Source organism: Hemiscyllium ocellatum, chromosome 13 (assembly GCF_020745735.1).
Source record: "Hemiscyllium ocellatum isolate sHemOce1 chromosome 13, sHemOce1.pat.X.cur, whole genome shotgun sequence".
NCBI classification, from domain to species: Eukaryota; Metazoa; Chordata; class Chondrichthyes; order Orectolobiformes; family Hemiscylliidae; genus Hemiscyllium; species Hemiscyllium ocellatum.
In genome coordinates, this window is record NC_083413.1 from 47,614,682 (window position 1) to 47,636,595 (window position 21,914).

At 37.9% G+C, this 21,914-nt stretch overlaps 1 protein-coding gene across 5 annotated transcripts in view; it reads right to left on the minus strand.

Annotated features, from left to right (window-relative positions):
- Positions 1 to 21,914, minus strand: part of LOC132821532 (inactive N-acetylated-alpha-linked acidic dipeptidase-like protein 2) — a 973,299-nt gene that overhangs the window by 920,662 nt on the left and 30,723 nt on the right. For 4 of the 5 annotated variants that reach the window (XM_060834143.1, XM_060834142.1, XM_060834144.1 and 1 more), the window contains exon 2: positions 6,743 to 6,805. The exons of the other annotated variant lie outside the window; for it this stretch is intronic. The gene's annotated coding sequence lies outside the window, so the exon portion shown is untranslated. The remainder of the gene's footprint in view (positions 1 to 6,742; positions 6,806 to 21,914) is intronic. 5 annotated transcript variants of the gene reach the window in all.

The following is a 21,914-nucleotide window of genomic DNA, read 5'->3' on the forward strand; positions in this document are numbered from 1 at the left end:
ATAAAACACAGAATTTATAGCAAAAGATTACAGTGTCATGCAAGTGAAATGATATATTGAACAAACCTAGACCGCTGTTAAGTCTTTCATCTTTTAGAATGGGTTGCAGGTTTTGGTTCATTAATATGTAAATCCCAGAACTTCTGTCCATTCACATTCTCGAGATAACTTAAGGTTTTATAAAATAGGTAACATCTCAGCTCAGACAATGCATTAAAGGTGAGAGGTTAGAGTCTGTCTGAGATCCCAATCTTGAGTCTGACTGATTCGATTTCCAAAGTAGGAATTTATAAGAGTTTATATGGATTGACGGCCTACAGGTGATGTGCCTTTTGTGCAAAATAGCAAATACAAGTCTGCAAAAGCAAATTCAACCCATTGACGAGTGCATGTGTGTGCGCACGCAGGCGCGCACGCACAGGAGGGAGAGAGTGAATCTGCACGCACGTGTTTGCATTTGTGCATGCCTGGTAGAGAGTTTGAGTGACTGAATAGAGTGTACGCCTGTGCGGGGAGAGAGAGAGAGAGAGCCAGTGGGGGGCACACCAGCACCTCCACTCCTTTGATAGTGACACCAACATTTTAATAAGCCCCAACAACAGAAGGTGGCCCACATATGTTGGGGCTGTGCAGAGTTCAGATCCCCAGAAAACAAATGCTGCAGTCATCAAATTCACCAGAACAGACTGCATCCTGTACTACATTGTACTATTGTGGAACATGCAGCTGGGAGTGCCCAATATTCACAAATTCATTTAGGTCACACTGGATGTTTGTTTGTGTATAGCTATAGATTTAACTTTATGTGTCAACTAAAATCTCATTTTTTGCTTCAGATAAAGTTTTGAATGTTAACCTTTGTATTATTGGACCATAATCTTCATCAATATCTGCAACAGCAAAAATAGTCAAAATTAAAACTCTATCAATTGGCCATAGTTCAGAGATTGCCTTCTTATTGAACCAAAAGGTTATGGGTTCAAGTTTCTCCTAAAAACTGGAGCAGAATGATTTAAACTGACACTTCAGTGCAATGACGAGGGAATGCTGCTTCAATTGTAGGTGCTGTCTAATGGATGAGTCTCTGGATGTAGGTTTGCTCGCTGATTTGGATGGTTTGTTTTCAGACGTTTCGTCATCATATCAGGTAACATAATCAATGAGCCTCCGGACAAAGCACTGCTGATGCTTCCTGCTTTCTATTTATAAGTTTGGCTTTCTTTCGGTTGGTGATGCCATTTCCTGTGGTGATGCCATTTCCTATCAAGATGTCATCTTCTGTTTTTTTTTCCCTCAGGGGGTGTTAAATGGTGTCCAAGTCAATGTGTTTGTTGGAATGCTATGGTTCTAGGAATTCTCATGCATGCCTCAGTTTGGGTTGTTCTAGGATGGATGTGTTGTCCCAGTCAAAGTGGTGTCCTTCCTCATCCATATGTAAGAATGTCAGTGAGAGAAGGTCATGTCGTTTTGTGGCTAAGTTGATGTTCATGTATCCTGGTGGCTAGTTTCCTGCCTGTTTGTCCAATGTCATATTTGTTACAGTCCTTGCACAGTATTTTGGAAATAACATCAGTTTTGCTTGTTGTCTGTATGGGGGTCTTTCAAGTTCATTAGCTACCGTTTTCGTGTGCTGGTGGGTTTGTGGGCTACCATGATGCCAAGGGGTCTGAGTAGTCTAGCAATCATTTCCAAGATGTCTGATGTAGGGGAGAGTGGTTCAGGTTACTGGATGAGTTTTGTCTGCTTCTTTGGATTTGTTGCTGAGAAATTGGTGGACTGTATTCATTGGGTACCCATTCTTTTTTTAAATACACTGTATTTCCTCTGTGTAGTTCCTCTGTTGAGTGTGGTGGCTCATTGGAATAATGTTTTGATGCAGTTTCATTTGTAGATGTTGGAGTGATTGCTTCAGTAGTCCACTATTTGGTCCATGTGTTATTTTCCTGTTGACACTGGTCTGAAGTTCCCCATTGGCTGCTCACTCTACGACGACATTTTGGAATGGCAGTTTGTTTTCCTCCTCTTTAGTGAAGTTTTATGCCAGTAAGGGCGTTATTGATAGTCTTGAAGGTTTCCTCTAATTTGTTTTGTCTAGTGACGACAAAGGTGTCATCCACGTTGAGGACCAAAGTTTGGGTTGGATGGTTGGCAGAGCTATTTGCTCGAGTCTCTTCATTACTCTCTCTGCTAATAACCCTGATATCAGAGATCCCATGGGTGTTCCATTGGTTTGATTGTAGGTTTTGTTGTTGAAGGTGAAGTGGGTGGTAAGGCATAGTTCCACTAGCTTGACAATATTGTCCTTGCTGGTGAAGTTGGTGGTGTTTGGTGTATGTGTCTTTATGTCTTCTAAAAGTATAGTTAGTGTTTCCTTGGCCAGGTTGATGTTGATTGATGTGAACAGGGCTGTTACAAAGGAGACCATTATTTCATCCTCTTCTATCTTAGTGTCTTTGATCGTCTTCAAGAATTCCTGGGTGGAGTGGATATTTTGGCATGAGTCTTGAGCTACAAATCTTCTCAAAAACTCACTATTGGATGAGGCTTTAAAATGAGATTCTGTTTGCCCATGTAGCAAAAAAGAGGTACCTATCCTCTTAGAAATAGTCATCCAACATCATCAAATCACTTATTATTTGTGTTATAGTGAAGCTTTTTCTTCAGTTCAGTCACTTTGAACTGTGTTGTTTGGCCTGTCAACATTGTAGCTATAATTAACAAGACTGTGTAGCAAGTGCCCAGAGCACTTGCCTCAAGATACACTATTCACCAATGACCTTACATAATGAAGAGATACAGTCTCATCATATGCTTTTGTATATTCATTAAAACATATTCTGAATATTTTCCACTAAAAATACGTCTGCATCAATTACTTCTCACTAAGATTTGCTGGTGTTCCTGTTTTGTCTTAGCATGAGACTGATGCTGCATCTTCATTAAATTAAAACACAATTAGGTTCTGACATTAAAGAAATCAACTAATTCTAATCTTGTGACTCACATTGATTTAGAATGATATTGAAATTCAATATCAAAGTACTAAATTTAATCTTAATAATGATATTTAATGTTCAAAGTTAATAATGATTCATATCTGCATTTTTAAAGTCACACCAACAAAGTTACTGCACAAACTACAGAACATTAAGTAAAAAGCTACTCCTTATATTCAAATGAAGTGCATTAAACAGCATAACCAGTTTGCCACGGATGCAAATACAAGAAAAGCTCATATCTTTAGTTTGTGTGTTTTCCAAGCATTAAAATCCAACTTATACAAGGAATATTGTCCCCACCTTCTTTTCTGTCTCTTACTTTGCAATCTTGTATTATTATGTAAATATAAGGAATCAGGTGCATGACAACAGCAACAATCAGTCGTCAGTATACACACAGAAAATGCAACCATAAATTGGTCTGTCTTCAAATCTCATTTTTTAGGATTTAAGAAACTTAAGACATAGGTGATTAACTCCCCTCTTATGTTAAAGACTCACTTGTGAGATCACAGTCTGAAGCTAATCAAAAATCAATTTTTTTTAAGAAACACAGGGCTTAACAGCACACTCTGCATCACATGTTAATCATGTGCTAATCCATGCACACAACAGTCCCATAGTTGAACTAAAGACATGGGGGAGGGGATAAGTGCACAAATATATTTTGTAAAAAGGAGAGAAGATGACGACTTTGTACACATAGAAGGAAGTTCACTTCCGAATTAGTTGCAGTCAGAAAATGTGTAGAAAAATGCTCAAAAATAGAAAGCAAGCAAATATTTATGGCAAAACAATTAAAAAAATAAAGATTCCAGAAAAGATCAAATATACAGGTTAATATCTCTCTACGTATTGAAACAAAATCAGAGATTATACTATTGATGATTTCTAGGAATTTGTATTTTACAATGTTTTGTTATGAAGTGGATTCGTAATAGAACAATTATGGCAGATGTTTAATCCAATACTGACAGATTTTCCAAAATGGTGGGACTTAATTTACTGTTCTGTTTCCAAACAATAATACTACATTAGCAACAAAAACCAAAATTGCTGGAAAAACTCAGCAGATCCAGCAGTATCTGTCAAGAGAAACCCGCGTTAATGTTTCAGGTTCAGCAACCTCTCTTCAGAAGTATATTAACAATTTTCCTTTCTTTCCCCTCAATAAATTCTTCAAATTCCACTGCAACTCCATTTACAATTTGCTGATGGTACCACCGCTGTAGGTCGGATCTCAACCAATGACGAGGCAGAATACAGGAAGGAGATTGACTGCTTAGCAGCATAGCGTAAAGACAACAATCAATAAGGAACTGGTCATTGACTTCAGGAAGTGGAGTCAAGGGCACGTCTCTGTCTGCATCAGTGGTGCTGAGGTGGAAATGGTCGAGAACGTCAAGCTCCTGGGAGTGATGACCAACAATCTGCCCTGGTCCACCCACCTCGACGTGACGGTCAAGAAAGCACAACAATATCTCTACTTCCCTCGGGGGCTAAGGAAATTTGGCATGTACATGAGGACTCATACCGATTTTAATGGATACACCATAGAAATCATCCTATCTGGATGCACTCTGTATGGCAAGCACTCTTCCCAAGGTTGAAAGAAATTAGAGTCATGAACACATCCAGTCCATCACTCAAACCAGCTCTCCATCCATTGACTCTATCTATACTTCCCTCTGCCTTTGGAAAGCAGCCAATATAAATCAGAGAATCCTCTCACCCCAGTTATAATCTCTTCCACCCTCGTTCATCGGCCAGAATAAGAAATATAAATACACATATGAACATATTCAAGAATTGGTTCTTCCCCAATGTTATCAGACTTTTGAAAGGACTTCTGAAATTTGAATTCTGATCTCTCTCTCTGCACCATCTCCACAGCTGTAACACTGTAATCTGTCCTCTGTTCTGCTACTCTGATGCACTTTGTATGGTACGATCGGCTCATATAGCATGCAAAACCAGACTTTTCACAGTATCTCGGTACATGTGACAAAGGTAAATCAATAAATCATAGAATCCCTACAGGTGGAAGCAGGCCATTCGCCCCATTGAGTCAACACCTATCCTTCAAAGAGCATCCCACCCTGCTCCACCCCACTATCTTATCCCTATAAACCTTCATTTCCCATGGCTAACCCACCTAGCCTGCTCATGTCTGGACTGTGGGAGGAAACTGCAGCACCCGGAGGCAGCCCACACAGACATGGGGAGAATGCGCAAACTCCACACAAACAAACAGTCGCCCAAGGATAGAATCAAACCCAGGTCCCTGGCGCTGCAAAGCCACTGAGCCACCCACAGTAATAATGAATCACATGGCCTCTATATCCAGGCATAAGTGCTAATTAGATATCTTCTAGACCCCTCAACTTCATCCAATCTTGGAATTAAACAGTTAGAGTATAACCATTCACAAAACCGAACATTCCTTATGCCTCTGAGAAAATTGGAGACTAACATTCCACATTCAGCACTGTTGCTTTAAGATCAGCTACCAGTCCCACCACTTCCAGCAGGATGCTACCACCTAACAAAAATATTCCCCTCCCCTCCATTGTCCGCCTTCCGCAGGGATCATTCCCTTTGGAACACTCTTCCATCACTCTCAACATCCCTCAGCACGGCGTGTGGCTGTGAGCAGGGTACTCATTGGTGGGCCAATGTGACCTGCTTCCACACTGAAGGGATTCTGGTGATTCATATTTGTGATATTATTTTTCGAAGGTCCTGAGAAAAATCAGCTATGCCTCCACTACCTTGTCGCATACGAATGCGATCGTGTTCCTTTTCAAACCATAAGCAAATATTAAATAATGTGAGATATGAGTTAAAGCAATGGAAGAATACAGTACTTTATGAATGCAACTGTAGAAATACAAATATAGATACATAACTGTTTGTTTTAATTAGAATATTTTGCTACCTTGCCTTTTAACACAAAAATGACAAGCAATTTGTACCAAATTTAAACATCTATTTAAACTTTAGAACATAGACCTGAATTTAAAAAAAGAAATTAATAAGCTGTTTAACTTCTCTCAGAATTACATAGCACTCATGTTTTGCAGCATACAATTAAACTCTGCGTGCAACTCAGATGTGACAAATTTGCCGCTGCATATCAATACTACTCCACAGATCAGCATAGTTTTACAGAAGATTCAAATACTTCCAAAATCCAGGACATTGAATAAGAATCATGATTACCTGTATTAACCACCTGGGACAGTCGGTCCTGAAGTAACTGCTGCATGTTATATATAAAAAGATTCTCAAGTGGGAATTTGAGCGATTAACTATTATTACTATTTCTGACAACTAACAATTGCCCCAGTTAGAAACTGAATGTGTGTAATGCTCAAGTGAAGGTTTTCTCTCAGCTTTGATCTTTCCAGCCCTCCCCACTATCCCTGCTCCAAAATCAAGGTTCACATTTAGAAAATCAGCACTTAGGCAAGTTCCTGGAGGAGAACCACTTCAGAGGTGATGAGAACATATTGAAAAAAACTACTTTTAAAGTACAGTTAAAATTACTTATAAATTGACATAAAATTTTAACAAAAGTTTATTTGAAATGAAGGCCCCCCCATACAAAAAAAAACTCTACAATAATTTGTTGTGGGTTGTAGTTGATATACCAACAGTGCAAATCAGCATGTCTGACAATTGGCAGTGATAATATGAATAATTATAATATATTAATGAAAGGCAATTGTCAGGGAGCCTACCTCTAATAAAATGTAAGATACTCCATCCAGTCAAAACCTATTGACCGCTGAAGACTGCAAAACCTGAAATATAAAGCAACAAGGGCAGTTTGTGGCATAGCTGACACGCTGTAAGCTTTAAAGAGTGATATTGAATGTGACATTTTTCATTTATTTGTAAATGCCTCTTTTGTAGCACACTGACGAGAAACGACAGTTGCCCCTTGCAGGATAACTCAGGTGATGGCAAAATGGAGGAGTCTTGACAGCTTCTTTAATGAGACTCTGCATTAGGACCGCCATCTAATACTTTTCACCAACAAAGATCAAGGTCTTTGCTTTCAATCTTATAACCTGATAATTTAGCAAATATTAACCCGATGAAAAGCCAAATTAACCCATTGAGTACTTATTTTATTTTCTTAAATGTTTTTGTATTATTCAAAAAAAAGCCTAATTCTCTTACTGTTTGTACCAGTACCTGTTGGAAAATTTTATAAATTCGACAACTCTCCATTCAATGTGGAAAAAAATACAAATATACTGTCAGAGTAATATAATTAAATCAGAATTGTTAAGTCTCAAATGGAAATATATTAGCCAAATATTGTGGATGTTAACGAGACAAGTAGATGCAAAACAAAATCTTACATAGTCAAACAAAATGCTTTGTTTTGTTTAAAACAGTACAAGGAGAGATAAATATGCTACACTAGATAAGACACATTTCTAAAGGACAAATTTGTTGCAAAATTTTTGATAGATCAACTGCGTGGCAAATTACAAGGAAATTTAATTATTTCGGACAGCATAGTGGCTCCATAGTTATCACTGCTGCCTCACAGTGCCAAGAACCCGGGTTCGATTCCAGCCTCGGGTGACTGTCTATGTGGAATTTGCACGTTCTTCCTGTGTCTGTGTGGGTTTCCTCCAGGTGCTCCAGTTTCCTCCCACAGTTCAAAGATGTGCAGGCTAGGTGAACTGGACATGCTGAATTGTCCATAGTGTTCAGGGATGTGTAGGGTTGGGTGCATCAGTCAGGTGTACATGTTGGGGTACAGGCTTGGGTGGGATACTCTTCAGAGGGTCGTTGTCAACTTGTTGGGCTGAAGGGCCTGTTTCCACACTGTAGGGATTCTATTCTATTCTAACATTGCGAGTGTTTTTTTGCAATAAGAGTAGCTTCTTATTTTTGGATGATATTTAAATGAATAAACCTAAATTTAAACTCCCAGTGAAATTGTAGTTCACACCAGGCTTTCCTCATTATTTGTCAGAGGCTGGGTCATTGGACTAAGCTATCCAGGGGAGGAAGAGCTAAAAACCTCTACAATGATTTTTGGTGGAGGATCACCCAAGCCCACTCTTGCAAACCTACCAACAATTATACTGCAGCCTCTCTAGGAGGTTACTGGAACAATACATCTATTCATCTTCCTGACCAGAGAAAAGCATGTGACAAAGGAAAATATGTTTGAAAATCCTTAGTTTTTTTTGGTCTATTTCTACTTTACTGTTTATAAGTTACTACATCAATTTAAAACATTTATTTATCATACAGATGCTCCTGAACTTTGCTGATGTATGCTTTCAACAGGAAGAAAAAAAAAAGAGGCAGGCAACTAAGAATTATGAAATAAACAGTCAGCATCAATCGTGCTGCCACTTGCTGTTCTGGAGATTAATTTCTTACTCTCCCTGTCTGTTACTTGGTCTGGAATTGCTGCACCATGGAATGCTGGAGCACACATTTTCAAATAATGATCCCCATTTTTAACAACGTAAATGTGAGAGACCTCAAGCTGAAACTGAAAACATCCAAATTAAGAAAATACTGGTTAAATTGAGCAGACTGTCATAAGAACTGGAAGACAAGGAACCTACTTATAGCACCAAATATCAGACTGGTGAAGGAGGACACAAGAACTGTTAACAAACAACCAGAATGATTTAACCAGCACAAGGAGGTAGGTAGTGCATTTACTAATTGGTGAATACATTATTTTTCAACGCTGAAAACTCAAATGTCCTATATGCCAGCTTTACTAAATATTATTTTTCAATTTTTCTTGTTCAGCTTCACCTGGTGAGATCTCTCCAAGCAGTCTCACCAGATTCTGAATGAGGCCATGATGGTTTCCTCCATCATTTCTCCACAACCATCGATGAGCAGGTCGTCCACAATCACTTCCATTCTGGGAAGATCAGGAATTATCTCATGCTATGCTGATACCCTATACTGAAGCAGTGAAAACATCAAATGGCGTTTGCAGCCATCTGTATTCCTCAAATAGAATCCAAAACGTAGTCAGAAAACAGCACTCAATTGCACTCAGATATCCATCATTTTCATCAAGGGTAGTAAAATCTTTGTCTTAGCAAGTTGCAGTACAATTTCTTGATAGGCTGGCATGGCAGAGTGAAACCTTTAAAAGCTTTACTGAGATCCTTTTGATCTAGACAGTATCTCAGCTTTCCAGGTTATCTTGCTGCTAAGTAGGCCTGTAGGAATTGTCACTTTGTTGATTTTTTTTTCATTTCCAGCTCATCTATCTTGTCTTTCAGGCTGGACTCGAGAAATACTGAATTGGTCTTACACTAATCACCCACTTCAAGCTGATATTCACCAGAAAGACATCTAAGCCCTGTGAGAATTTTTTTTTCCCCAAATTTGTTCAGCAGTCAATGGGTTTGTCTCATGTGAATGGCTGAAGATCTCTTCTGGCATGTATTGGGTTATCAGTCCAAGGTTTAGGCTTGCTTGAACTGAAAATCATTCATCTTCCTATTGCATTCGTTGGATGCTCAGCTTAGTTTGTCCTCTTGGGCATAGTAACATGATGAAACAAACAACTACATGTTTGATGGCCGCATTTTTGTGTCACTACTTGAGCCACTTCTCAGATCTGCAAAGCTCATGATGTTTTGTGTAGCACCACTATCTACCTGACACTTCACATTCGTTTGACCTTCTCCTTCTGCAGTCATTATTCTAACAGGAACAAACCATTTACAACCTCAATGTCCTGGGTATTATTACTGACAAGTAAATGAACTAGACTATCCATATAGCTTCTGTGCTTAAAAAGAACAGATTAGTGTTTGGAAATTCTGTGGCTCATCTCCTGACTCACAAAAGCCTGTCTATTGTCTACAACGCACAACCCAAACATGTGATGGAATACACTCCACAAAAATTTAGATCAGCACAATTTTCTGCAGTGGGGAGTAGTAGCTTGAAATCTCTGAAATAAGCAATACACAGGCAAAAAAAGGTATAGATTAGAATTTGGCCAGAGTGAGCCCATTGAGTCATGTAGACCCATTAATCCAACTCGTCTGCATCAACCAGATATCCTAAACTGATCTAATTCCATTTGCCAGTATGTGGCCTATATCCCACTCAGCCCTTTGTTCATATATCCATTCAGGTGCCTTTTAAAATGGTGCAATTGTACCAGCTTCCACACTTCGTCTGGCAGCTTGTTCTATGCATGCACCACCCTCTGCGTGAAAACATTGCCATTGAGGTCTCTTAAATCTTTCTCCTCTCACCTTAAACCTCTTGGACTCCCCTACCCTGGAAAAAAAAGACGTTGGCTGTTCAACCTATCCATGCCACTCATGATTTTATAAACCTTCATAAAGGTCACCCTTCAGCCAGCAGGATAAAAGCTCCAGCCGATTCAACCTCTCCCTATAGCTCAAACCCTCCAATCACAGCAACATCTTGGTGAATATTTTCTGAACCCTTACAAATTTAACAACACCCTTCTGCAATGGAAGTAGAAATAGGCAGGCTCAGTGAAGGAGCAGGTATGTGGACAGATGATAATCTTGGCATCAAATGCAATACCAAGATTGCGAACAGGTTAGACCAACATCAAACAGCTGCCAAGGATGGAAATGGTAGTCAAGGAATGATGTTCTTAGACCAAAGATAACAGATTTGATCCTCCATTATTTAGTCGTCATTGGACTGGTAAACTAGGAAGCTAGGCTAATACTCTGGGATCCGGGTTCAAATCCACCCTGGCAGCTGAAGGAATTGGAATTTCTTTGACAAATCTAGAATTTACAAAAACAAGTTTCACAAATAGTGACCATGAAACCATGTTGTAAAACCACATCAGGTTCACGAACGTCCCTCAGGGAAGCAAATCTACCATTATTACGTGGTCTGGTCGATGTATGATTCTGACCACACAGCATTGTGGTTGACTCTTAAGTGCCACCTGAGGTGGCCTAGCAAACCATGTAGTTGTAACAAAAGTCTAAGGGGATATTATTAACCAGAAATTGAACTGGCCGTGCTATACAGCATAAGTTGTTGGAAAAGCTCAGCAGGTTGGACAGCATAGGTGGACAAAAAATCAGAAGTTAATGTTTTGGGTTCAGTGACCCTTCCTCAGAATCAGACTGACAGCTATCTGAACATTCCACCTTCTCCTGTTTGTCTTTAAATACAAACTATTATTAGTTTTTTTTCCTAAAGTGACTCTCTAAAAAGTCAAATGGCATGCGTGTACGCGCACATGTGTTTACACATATTGGGGTCTTTATAAGGGCAGATATTTATGTTTTCATATTTCAATTGCTTGTAAGCTTCACAAATTTATTGAATATCATCACACTATTCCATGGGTCACAATATAAAAAAGTAAATGCTTTACCCAAATGCTTAATATCAGCAATTGGGTAAAGCATTTAGTTTTATATTGTGACCCATGGAATAGTGCGAAGAGATAGACCACGCACTTCTTCCCATCGCAGTCATAACATCGGTTGGCAAGGAGAGAGGGGGTCAAGGGTTTGCTGAGGAGAGGTGAGATGAGGAGATATTTGAAGAGCAGGGACAGTACTGGAGAAGAGGGAACCATTAACAATAACCACAAACATGGTGCTAAAAGGAAAGTCAATAGATCAGCCAAACAAAAAGGTCAGGAGTAGAAAGTAAGTCACTTAGATGATGCTGAGAAACAAAGAGCAGAACAGGAGAAGCTACTAATAATTGTTGAAGGTGGAGGTGATACGCAAAGGTGGTTCAAGAAAACGATTTGTCTACAGTGGATTAACTTTGCACTCCAAAATGGTCTTTGACTAGTAAGCAGGGGGAGAAAAAAATAATTACGCCTCCAGGCTTAAAGGTTCAATGCAGTACTATGTCATTTGTATCACCGTTTCTCTTCCATGTTCACAGCAGATCAAACACATTCCTAGTTTATCCCTAAGGTAATATGGATAATTACCACAATAATTTATTTTTGTTCATTAAACGACTGAATTCGGGTCAGATCTCTAATAAAAAGAATCAGTACGTGTTAATCTGCCTCTCTGCTCATAATTGTTGTGAAACAAGAAGAATGGCACTGAATTTGAGCCAAAGGATAAAATTACTTAAATTTGTCAACTTTTCTTTAAATTTAAACTCGATTCAACTTTTGGAAACTGTTGCTAAAGTTGAAAGACAGTTTTCTTTTGTTGGAAGTCTCAAACAGAGACTTTATCCCTGTCAGAAAATAGTGTGAACAATATGCTAATTATGCTCTATAAATCAAGTTAGTAGCTCAGCATTTTCAAAATCTGTTCCCTCCATGCCAACCCAGTCATTTTGAAGAGTCAAATCACACTGACATGAGAATAGTTACTTGTCGATATTAATATTTGAACATATGAATAAAGAACACAAATAAGTCGCATAACCCCTTGAGCACATTCCAGAATTAAATTTCATCAAGGGTGCTTGTCTCTCACAACCCCATTTTTCCAGTTGATCCCCATATCCCTTGATTCCCTAAGTATCCAAAATTCCATCAATCCTTGACTTAAATGTCTTCAGTGATGAAGCACTGGCAGTTCTCTAAAGGTAAGGAGTTTCAAAGGTTCACTACTATCCGAGTGAAGAAATTTCTCATCTTCTCAATTCTGAATGGTTAACTTATCCTGAGACTATCACACCCAATTTGAAAAACTCACACCTCAGGAAGCAGCATCGAACCCTCTAAGAATCTTATATGATTCAATCAGAAACTTAGGTAATCTCTCAGGCAGGTTCATTAAAGAATATTGGTCTGTTTTATTCCATTATTGGTTATGGGACAGCACACTCACCCCAGAATGTAGTCTGGTAAGCCTTCCTTGTAAATTCTCTAAGGCACATACATACTTCCTAGTGCAAGGAGATGAAGACTATTCACAATATTCTGGGTGTGGTCTCACCAAAGCCTTACTATTGCAGTAAGATTTCCTTCTCCTCACATTCCAAACATCTTACGGTGAATGGATTTGCTTCCTTAATTACTTCCCAAAACTACAGTTGAATCTTCTAACATATGTTGAGAAGAATACCCAAATTGCTCTAAATGCCAATACCTACTACCATCTAACTTTTTAAGTAACTTCATGACAAAATGGAAAATGTCATAGATCCCCATGTCATTTTATTACTGGACCACTTAAACTGCCTATATCATTCCACACCTGTGTGTTAACCTCACAGCTTGCTAGATTTTGTGTCAACAGAAAACTTGCATGTATTATAACTTGCTCATCCCTTTAGGCTATTTATAATAGGGGAGATGGTCGTGTAATGGTAACGTTGCCAGTCCAGTGATGCAGAGAGCCGGTCTAACGCTTTGGGGACAACAGTTCAAATTCTACCATGGCAGCTAGTGGAATTTAAATGTGATGAATGAGTGAAATCAAATTGAAAGCTAGTCTCAGCAATGCCAAGTACTGAGACTACCATTGATTTGGAGGAGTTGGTGTTGGACTGGGGTGGACAAAGTTAAAAATCACAACACCAGGTTATTTGGAGGGATTAGCTTTCAAAGTGCTATCGATTAGTCTAAATTCTCAGCTGGTTCACTGATGTCCATCTAAGAAAGTGTGAGATATTCACTCACTCACCAGCTTGTTATATTCATTAATATCAGATTCCTGATCATTCATTCATTACCCTATACTAACCAGTTATTTACTATAACACATTTTTCATTCATAAAACTGTGGTTATATTTTACTATAAGATAAACCAAATTGAAACAACCCTTTCAAGCATTACTGCTTTTTTCCAACCTTCAATTCTTATCAGCCTTTGCTACAAGCAGTGCTTAGGCCTATTTACCACTGAAGAAGTGTAGCATATTCAGAACAAAACCAGCCCTGCCATGATGTGTCCTCCTCAAAAGATTATAATATTAATCAGCCCTTACCAACTGTGTCTCAGACTGGAATAGATTACAGAACACCAAACAATTTCCCCAATTAGTATGTGCTTGTTGAATACCTTTTAACATGGCCACTATCCCCTTAACTAACAAAGCAGCACTCCCACTAAATTGCATGAATTGAATGAAACTCACACTGGCAAATAGCAAACAAATCTCACATCCCAGCTGCAGTAATCAGTTTAATATCCTTTATTATATTATTAAGTACAGGTACCATTTCTACCTTATTTAGAGCATATAGGCCTAGTATTTTGTACTAACATTTACTCAAAAACAAAAAGGATTAACACCTCTTAATTAGGCAATCGGACAGACACTCTTAATCCTATCAGGAATAGCAGGAGATGGGTTAAAACATATGCTGCCTCCCAGGACAAAAGCCTCTCAAACTTTTGTGTACTATTGATAAAACAATGTAACACCATGGTAATGAAACTTTAATATATGTATGAACTGTGTTTAAAGAGACTAGTGTAAGAGCTGTATTCCGGGATTGTATTGCCATCTCGACCTTGTGCTATTTGCAGTTGCTGAACAAAGTGGCTATTTTCACCACTGACCGATTTTGGTCATTTTTGAACACAATCCCTCAAAAGGAAATCAGTCATCTTTGACTTGTCTGAAATTGACGGCACTACAAAACAATGCAGTCAACTCTCAAGCGTCTTCTGCAATGTCCTAGCAGACTACTCAGTTCAAGGACAACTAGGAACAGGCAAAAAATCTAGTCTCTGCAACTGACATTCATTCCATTACATTTTTTGTTGAAAAAATGTTAAGAATAGCAAGTAGCTTTAGCTCAAATACAGAGCTAAATTATGGCTTATTACTTCTGATTGTTGTTTCAATTAAACTGTTGGAGATATTGTTGATGTGGAGGTAATGGTGCTGAACTGGAGTGGACAAGTTAAAAAGAAAATCAGGTTATAGACAAACAGGTTTATTGTATTGTATTGTATTGAGATATTGTGACACACTTCCAAGGCAGATCGGACTTGAACCTGGATCTTCTGCCTCAGAAGTAAAGACATTACCCATTGCACCAGTAGACGCCCATCCCACGCCACCCCCCCAATCACTAGACAATCTTCAATCCATGCCAATTTGTCCTCAGTCCCATGAGTTTTGTTAACACAGCAAGTATTTAGCAGGCGATTGGAGTTAACCGATTATACCTAATTCTCATTAATTGAGATGGATCAGAGCATGGATCTTCCATGGATAAAATAAAAGCATGGATGATGCTACAATGGGAATCCTCCATCTATCCTGACAGACACTGAGGTACCATGTAATCGGTAGGGACCTGTGAAAAAAGCCAAATCTATATCTGACCCCACGAGTACATGATGCCACTTATAATGAGAACCAACTATAATTAATTGACACAGTAAATTTAAAGGAGATAGGGATGATTGTCCATAATTGGCTTTGCATATAATGTTTGTATTGTGTTTTTATTGGTGATGGTTAGTAATTTTTAAAAAAGTAGAAAAACGTCACGTTGATTTTAACGGTTGGAAAGTCACTTAGTTGTGTGAGAAAGCATTTCTGGGTGTATAAAAAAAACGAAAACAAGAAAAAAAAAAGTAAAAGGGCACAGGGTTCAAGGCCCATCTGCTCCAAAGGTGTGTAATAACATCTCTGAGCAGGTTGCTAAAGGAAAAATAAAAATTTTAAAAGGGGTCAGGAAGGGCTGCTGTGTCGTAGTAGCAGTATCCCTACCTCTGAGCTAGGATGCCTGAGTTCAAATCCCACTTGTTCCAGAGGTTTATCATAACATCTCTGAACAAGTTGATCAGAAAATATCTAAAAAGGGGACAGGAGGGGCTCTGGCGGTGCAGTGGTAGTGTCTATAGTTCTGGCCTAGAAGCTCCAAGTTCAAATTCAACCTGCATAAGTGGTATGTAATAACAACTTTGAGCACGTTGATTAGGGGAAACAAAAGGGGGTCAGGCAGGGCCCTTGCAGCATAATGGAATTGTCCCTGCCTGTGGACCAGGAGGCAAGTCCTCTCACATGTCTAGACAGATCAATGAAGAATACCTAAGGCTGAGCAATTTTAAGGAAAAACACTAAGTAATTAATAAAACTATCCACAAACAAGGTGTTGGTTTCTGTTATACTGACTCGCTTGGATCGGAGTTGACATTGATAACAGAGGAATGTTGCTAGAAGCTGGGTCTGCTGTTCAGTTAGAAGATTGTAATTTGGGTTACCAAAGAGAAGAAAGGCTGAAGCCAAATGTCAAGTTACAAAACACAAATTTCCCACTGATGTTACGTGAAGCTGAACCTTATTATTTAAGGAAAAAATAAGACACATGGACATGGTTTTAGGGATCAGCAATAAACACTGGCTTAGTCACCAACACACACATCTCATGAACAAATAAACATTATTTCTACTTCACAGTAATAAATTAAAACAACATGAGAAATAAAATTAACATTGCTAATTAAACCCATCGAAAATGATATATTTAAATATATTTCAGACAGGAAGATCTTCAACATGTCGGTAATCATGCCTATTATTTTTCCACAAATTTCAAAGGTTAAAAATGTGTTGCTGGAAAAGCGCAGCAGGTCAGGCAGCATCAAAGGAATAGGAAAATCGACGTTTCGGGCATGGGTCCTTCTTCAGGAATGCCCAAAACGTCAATTCTCCTGTTCCTTGGATGCTGTATGACCTGCTGCGCTTTGTCAGCAACACATTTTCAGCTCCGATCTCCAGCATCTGCAGTCCTCACTTTCTCCTAACAAATTTCAAAGGTACAATTTTAAATGACTAAATTCACAAAGTGCCACTATAGTTATGCAGACTGATTGCTGTAAAGAGACAACATAATACTTTAAAAGATATTCAAAAGGGCAACACTGCAAAATCGACAGAAAAATACATGTAATCTTTACCTAGCTTATTTTATATTGCACGTGCCTACTTTTAAAAAAAAATAACATTTGGAAAGTACAAACCAAGCCAATGATAACCAATTACTTGATTGATTTAATGGAATTGTTCAGTCAAAGGAGTTTACAAATGAAATATAGTCATTTGAAAATAAAAGACAGTTTATTAATAAGCATAAATGTGGTTGTTCAATTAAAACTGCAAGTCATGTGTAGTTAGTTCTGAATGAAACATCATCAAATCATAAATAAACTACTCAAACAATCCAGCTGAAAAATGCATTGTAATTTCTCTATTGTGTTTCTGTTAATATTGTATTTTCATAAGTCCAATCACCTAATTTGTGCAGTTAGTTTAGTTTTAAAATCTTAAATATCACATTGAGAAATATCCTTATATTAACAATGCAAAACTTATGATCTAACAAACACTTAAAACTACAGTAGAAATATTCAGTCTGATAAACAGAAATGCATCTTTCAGGAGATCATTCGACCCCAGATTTTGTGAAGGTTTATGATTGCACTCTGTCAAAGTGTTTGCTACCATTGCACATCTGAAACTGACCATGACTTCAAAGATTTAGTACAAGCATGGACTAATTGGAAATTCTGAAGGTGTAGTCTATCATTCACTGCTCCTTCACAGACTGCACTGTAGACACTCCCATTCCCACATTTCCATGTCAGAGCAAGCAAACATTAAAAATCAGTTGATGTGATGAGAACTTATCTTGAAATGTTCTCACATCACTGTTTGAAATCCAAAAAAAGTTACATCTCGTTCAGTCTTTAAAACAATGATCCAATTATGAACTATTGCTGAACTATTAAGTATTGCTCCCCAAATCATATTTTATAAATTAATCTTCTAGCTATTAAATGTTAAATGGCATCTTTATGGATAATTAACATTTTTTAAAAATTATATCAAAACATTTTTTAAGACTTTTTAAAATATTTCAACTTCAACCTTCATTCATATATCCAAATCTTTAGTTTAGTTCCACATAACATTTTTTAAGAAGTGATTTAAATTTGTTGCTTTTCATTTCTTGGTGAGATGCTGATGAGAATTCTTTAATGTAATTGGTTTATTTGGCAGCTTGATGACATCACCACAGCTACAATCTGGGAAATCCCATTTAAAAGCACTACAAATGACAGCAAGAGGAGGTGAAGCTCTTGCTTTGTTGCAGATCTGCAGCAAATGTTTTTGCTTCATTGGTTGTCCAAGCTATCATCCTAAATTTCCCAAACTATTAGTTTGTCTGAATATCTGGGCTGGAAGCCACACACTGCAAATTGAATGCTTATCTAAAGTAATTATGGCTGAGTGAAATACAAAGGATTGGCAGAATTTATTTTCTTTTGCACAATAAGGGTTATGGGTCTTTCAAAAAGTATGAGGAAGCAAATGAAATCGTTATCACTTGGATAATACACAAGTGGAAGCTGATGGTGTCATAGCCATAACAATAGGATGTTCATTCTATAAAGTGGCCCAATTTGAACCTCAAAGTATTCACAAAATCTTCCCATGTTGTGTGTACAAACTAAATTAACAGCATCTCATATCATTTTCCAAGGATCAAACAACCTGAAATATCATTGTCATGTTACAACTAGCACCTGAAGAAGGAGCAACACTCTGAAAGCTGGTGTTTCAAATAAACCTGTTGGAGTGTAGCTCGGTGTCGTGTGATTTTTGACCAGGCTAAATCAGGGTATTAGGTCCTTGAAGGAACCTTATAGTTAAGAAAACAGAGCTGCACTTCACTGAGTATAAATACTACAATGTGGGTGGATTTAGAACAAGATTCTACACGAAAAATGAACAATCTGGAAGAGACACAGACAGCATGTGAAGAACAGAGATTAGCTCTTACCTAATGTAAACACTATATCAATGATTAATACCAATAATTGCTTCACATGGTAAAAGTATAATTAATAGTACTTTGAAGTCTTAATCAAGACGATCTTTGACTTTACCTTTTCCTCAGCCAGTCTGTAAGAAATCTAACCTCAGTGTGACATCAAACCACACAATAAAACAGTTACTGTGCAATTTCAAAACTAAAATGAATGCATATGGTAGAAGTCATTCATTCAATTTCAAACAATTTTCCACTACATTGTTGCTTACTACATTCCTTTCTGATAACAAGATGATACTGAAATGAGGTATACCAGTCTGAATAGATAGCTCATGATTAGACTGTGCAAGGAATAATGATCATATTCACAATTTTGTTCCCTAATATTTCATCACTATTACCTATTACATACACAGATGGGAGACATCACATTGATAATTGCAAACACAGAGCTCATGGAGTCATCAAGATCATACAACATGAAAACAGACCCTTCAGTCCAACTAGTATTTGCTGACCATTTTCCCAAACTAAGCTAGTCTAACCTGCCTACATTTGGCCCATATCCCTCCAAGCCTTTCTTATCCAAATGTCTTTTAAAAATATATGAATAAGTACAACTGTACTTGGATCCAAAACTTCCTTTGGTGGAAGAAATATTCTTACTTCAAATTAATCAATAAAGATGAAAACTTCCAAGTGTATATGAAAAAGAGTTTAGGAATTAATTATATGCATTTATTTTTTTACAAGCCTGGTGTATACTTCATTCAAGACAAAATAGCATCTAGCACTACAGTCATAAAATTCACTTACTTCAAAATCATAGACTTGGTAAGTCAGAATCATGTACAACTGTACCCCTATATAGTCTCAAGATTTAAAAATATGAGTTTGTAGAAACACCAAGTAAAAGAAACAGGAACATAAATATGAGAAAAGAAACAAGACAGACTACTATAGGCAATAATCACAGTAGATAGAGAATGTACTTTGTGGTGATCTTATTTCCAAAGCCAGTGCATGTATTTTTGTTTGTGTACAGATTGAGACACTGATTCAAAGACCCAAGGTCCATTAATGGTTATGGTATTCTCAAGATTAAACAGGGAGACACTGATCCAAAGACCAATCTATTCACAAAAACAAAATCCATACACCAGCTTTGAAAATAGGGAATGTACTTTGTTGTGATCTTATTTTCAAAGCTGGTGTATGGAATTTTTTTTTTGGGAATAGATTGGTCTTTGGATCAGTGTCTCCATGTTTAATCTTGAGAATACCATAACCATTAATGGACCTTGGGTCTCAAGATTAAACATTGGGTCTTTGAATCAGTGTCTCAATCTGTACACAAACAAAAATACATGCACTGGCTTTGGAAATAAGATTACCAAAAGTACATTCCCTATCTACTGTGATTATTGCCTATAGTCGTCTGTCTTGTTTCTTTTCTCATATTTATGTTCCTGTTTCTTTTACTTGGTATTTCTACAAACTCATTTTTAAATCTTGAGACAATATGGGGCACGGTTGTATATAATTCTGACTTCCCAAGTCTAAGGTTTGGAAGTAAGTGAATGCAAGGAAAAGAATCTTAGGTTAAAACAAAACTTATTGAATTTAGAATGTATAATGAATATTAACATTGTATTTACCATCTTAAATAAAGTTTAGAGAAGATTAAAAGAAATAAAAGGAAACAGAGAAAGTAAGAAAATAATTGAATTCACACAATACTTGGACACGACAAAGAACTTTACAGTCACTGAATTATATGTTGAAGTCTCATAACCTTTGCAACATAGGAACCACGGAAGCCAATTTGCACCCAAAAAACATTTTCAAACAGTTTTGTGAAAACAGATAGTTTGCCTTTTTGTGCTTTCAAATGGAGGCATAAATATTGGTTAGGGCACCGATTCCCTCTCTCCTGCACTTCTGTGAAATAATGCAATCATGTCATTTGCATTCAACCAGGCAGGTAAACTGGACTTCGACATAACGCCTTATCCACAAAGACAGCACCTTTGATCACCAGTGCTCCCTCAGTACTGCACTGAACTGTCAGCCTGCATTAACATGCTCAAGGCCAGGAGTGGACCAGAATCCACAAAGGAGAGAGAATCAGAGAATCCCGACACAGAGAGAGAAACAGGGTTAAATGCTTGGAGTTCAATATGTCTCTCCTTCAGAACGTTCCCCCATCTTAACTCTACTCTTTACCTGGTTAACACCTAAACCTGACCACTCAGCCTTGAACTCGGACATATCCAGATCAGCCTTCTAATTACTCACCTCCTCTCATTAACCTCATGGCAGCACCCCACCTCAACCTTTTAACCCTGGGTAGAAGTATTGCAAAGCTTTCTTATTTCCTGCCTTAATCCTGAACACACCTTAAAATGACATTGTCCATTTTTAACTGACACCACTTACCTATTAGTCCAGCAACATTCAATTTTAAAAACTCTCGCAGGTTTTCAAATCTTCCCAGCTTGCCTCTCCCTTCACTTTCACCGTAACTCTCTCCAACTATCAATTCAGAGATCTCTGCATTCGTACAATTCCAACCTACTGAGCAGCCCAGTGTTAATTCAATATATTTGTGACCATCTGATGAGCTGAGCCCAAAGTCTCTAGAATTCCATTACTAAGCTGGTCTGCCTTTTCCCCTTTATGACACTCTTCAAAAACTTACCGCTTTGACCAAGAGTTTGACTATCCTGTGCTAATCGATCCTTATGCATCATGGTGTAAAATTTTGCTTAGTAAATTAAATCAAGTGCTTCAATAGACCATGTTAACTACTTTGTATTAAAGGTACATTGCTGTTTTGATAAATAATTTTAGAAATGTTTCAAAAGAAAAACTTCAAATGGAATTGTATCACCAAAAATGGTAAGACAGAATTTTGTACAACTTATAGGCGATGTTGTCCACTTAGTCCTGCTGCACTTGTTCGTCGAGGTTGCAGAGGTCATTGGTTTAGGAATACTGTCAAAGAAACCTTGTTAAGTTGCTGCAGTACACCTTGTGTATGGTGCATATTGCTGCAACTGTGCACTGCTGATGGAGGGAGCAAATGCTTAAGGCAATGGATTAGGTGCAAACCCAGCTGGCTCCTGGACAATGTTGAGCATCTTGAGTATTTTTAGAGCTACAGGGT